Consider the following 3,786-nt stretch of genomic DNA (forward strand, 5'->3'; position numbering starts at 1 on the left):
CTGAGTGAAGATGTACTTGAGACTCTTGTGATCAGTGAAAATGTCCACTTTTCTTCCCAATAGAAGATGTCTCCAAGTCAACAAAGCATGCACAACTGCCGCCAACTCGAGATCATGAGTGGGGTAGTTCTTCTCATTAGGCTTCAACTGGCGAGATGTATAAGCAACAACTTTCTTCTCTTGCATCAATACTGCACCGAGACCTTGGAGAGAGGCATCACAAAAGACCTCGTACGATTTGGATTCATCAGGTGGAGTCAGAACTGGAGCAGTGATCAACTTCTCTTTCAAAGTGTTGAAAGCAATATCACACTCCGGAGACCAAACGTACTTGACGTGCTTCTGAAGAAGATTTGAGAGAGGCTTGGCGATCTTAGAAAAGTTTTCGACGAATCTTCTGCAATAGCTTGCGAGACCGAGGAAACTGCGGAGTTGCTTCACGTTCTGAGGAGGTTCCCAATTCACAATTGCAGACACCTTCTCAGGATTCACGGAAATGCCCTTGGCAGAGATGATATGGCCAAGATAAAGGACCTCATCGAGCCAAAATTCACACTTGGAGAACTTGGCATAGAACTGATGTTCCCTGAGCTTATCGAAACCAAACGCAAATGCTTGGCATGATCTTCCTTGTTCTTCGAGAAAACCAGAATGTCATCGAGATAGACCAAAACGAAGTCATTGGTGTAGGCGTTGAAGATGAAATTCATCATGCGAGAGAACGTCGGAGGAGCGTTGGCGAGGCCAAAAGACATGACAGTGTATTCATATGAACCAAAGCTTGTTCTGAATGCTGTCTTGGGAATATCTTCTTCACGAATGCGAATCTGGTGATAACCCATACGGAGATCAAGCTTGGAGAATACTTGGGCACCCTTGAGTTGTTCGAACAGCTCATTGATGTTGGGAAGTGGGTATTTGTTCTTGATGGTCTTCTTGTTCACTGGACGGTAATCAACACAAAGTCGACTCGATCCATCCTTCTTCTTCACAAAAAGAACACCACAACCCCACGGAGAAGTACTAGGCCGGATGAGACCCAATCTTTCTTGCTCATCGAGTTGTTTCTTCAACTCCTTCAACTCTTCGGGGCCGAGCTTGTAGGGACGTTTGCACACAGGTTCCGTACCGGGCTCAAGTTCAATAACAAATTCAACCGGCCGGTTTGGAGGCATCCCTGGGAGTTCTTCTGGAAAAACGTCTTGTTACTCACAAACAACCGGAATCTGCGAAATAGCATCCAATTCACCCTTCTCATTGAGAGAAAACAACCGGATGGTATTATCCCGAGCGGCAAAGATAATGACATCCTCAGACGAATGAGTCAGTTGAATCTGCCTGGCTGCACAATCAAGCTGAGCTTTATGCTTAGAGAGCCAGTCCATCCCGAGAATAAGATCAATATCCGAGTCACCGAGAACCGTAGGAGAAGCAAGAAACTTGAACTCGCCCATCGTGATAGAAACATCCAGAACGATGGAGTTAGCCTGCATGCGCTTGCCGGGAGAGACAACTGCTAAAGGACTAGGCAAAACTTGTGAAACCAATTCATGCCTATTAGTAAACGGTCTCGAGATGAAGCAATGCGATGCACCAGTGTCAAAAAGAACTTTTGCAGGAATATCATTAACAGGAAGGTTACCCATGATCACATCTGACGAGTCCTCTGCCTGAGCTGCATTCATCAAATTGACCTTGGCGTGCTTAGGGTTATGCTTAACCACAACTGTACTTGCCGATCTCACAGGAGGAGGAGGAGGAAGACGCCTCTGGTTGAAACACTTGTTGGCATAGTGACCCTTCTGTTGGCACTTGTTGCACGTGACCTCTGAAAGAGGACGGTGATACGGAGCACTCGATCTTGGAGCTTGAGACGAAGTTTTGTTCTGAAAGCCTGGGTTGGGTGGGTGGGAAGAACCACTGCCACCTTTGCTCTTCTGCTGATACAGCTGACGGAACGGAGGAGGAGGAAGCCAAAACTTCTGCTGCTTGGCCACTTGAGTAGAGGAAGAAGGAGTAACATCTCTGACTCGCTTCCTGGAAGCATCACACCTCAACTGAGCAGCCTCTTGCTTCAGTGCCATGTTGTAGAACTCATCGTATCTCAACGGCTCAAAGAGAACAAGAGCGAGCTGAATATCTTCTCTGAGACCACCCCTGAACTGATATATCATGCTCTTCTCATCAGGAACATCCTGCTTGGCAAAACGGGCAAGCTTCTGGAACAACTTGTTGTAGTCATAGACAGACAAAGAGCCTTGCTTCAGATTGCGGAATTCCTCACGCTTGCTTTCAACCACACTTTGAGGAATGTGATGAGCGTGGAAATCTTGACGGAAATCATCCCAAGTGATAACACGTCCACCTCTGGAATCCTTGTACTGCTGGAACCACTCTGCAGCCTGATCTTTGAGTTGGAAGGAAGCGAATTTCACAAAGTCCTCAGGTCTGACGTTACTGCACTCGAAATGCTTACACAGATCCACAAGCCAATCGTCAGCATCGGTTGCCTCAACACAATTACTGGAAGTCTTTGGCCCGTTAGCAAGGAACTGGTTGAGTGTAGCAAAGTGACTCTGATTGCTGCCTTGATTCCCTTGACTGCCTTGATTGCGCTCTTGGATAATTTGCATGATCAGCTGAGTATTTGCATTGGTAGCGGCCATCATAGCTTGCCATGCCTCTGGAGGAGGTGGAGGCGGTGGCGGATCTTGATTCTGGTTCTGGCTGGTGCTCTTAGCGGGAGCCATCCTGAAGAGGTTGACCACCGTTAGCACATAGGCAGATAAATATTGAAGCTGAATCCAACGGAATGAAAATTGCAACATAAAGTCTTCACATCCGAACAAAATGAACGAATGCACTTCTCTTGAAGTGGTCACATATTCCTAAATTGCGAAGCCACGAAGAATCAGGTAGAAGGGGTACAACAACGAGGGATGGAATCATCATATGACGTTGGAGCAACTCGAATGCCACAACTGAAAATAAAACCAAGGGTTGGCTTGCGGAATAAGCCGGAACAAATACATGATAGAAATTTCGTCCGAAGTTTTCGTGGTGGGACCTACACGGGCTCGATCGTACAGCACCATCATGTACAAGGCAGTGCACATGACATACGAAGCGTCCCCGAGTCAGCATAGCCAAGGACTCTTTAAGACACAACGAGACCACTGTAAAATCGACCGTGAATAGGCGAACCACTAGACGTCGAACCCCAATTTCATATCATACATCTGTCGGAAAGATATCCTAAGGCTACTTGAATTCCCACCTATGAAATTCCCGAAATTTTCCCGGTTATGCAATCAGGTGTTGGGGATACAGGGGAAGCATAATATCTCACCCAAGCTAGCAAATCCTACATCCAGCTGTATCCATCCTTCAACACATAACCAAGAAACCTTCGGAAACCATCTATCTCAACCTTCGAAAAGCATCCGTTATACAAGTTATGGCGATACTCCCAAACTCCCGCCCCAGTACTGGGTGGCGTCGAGGTTATCTCACCAACGAACTGCATAAAAGAGATTTTCGATGTCGCGCACAAATCTCAAGTATACCAGAATTGCAACGATAAAATTGTGACGACAACACCTCGGAGCTCAACTCCCCAGGACACTGCCACAACCCCTAAAGACAGGAGGCACCAAGAACAATGTTCTCGTCACAAAACCATCGGAACAAAACCAACATACTCGCGTGATCCTAAAATTTTTTTAGTGAAATTTGAGAAGAGAAGAGTCAAAACTCTACGTCAGGATGCCTTACCAGAGCGATGAG

The sequence above is a fragment of the Triticum urartu genome, chromosome 2A (assembly GCF_056163025.1).
Source record: "Triticum urartu cultivar PI428250 chromosome 2A, HENAU_Tu73, whole genome shotgun sequence".
Lineage (NCBI taxonomy): Eukaryota > Viridiplantae > Streptophyta > Magnoliopsida > Poales > Poaceae > Triticum > Triticum urartu.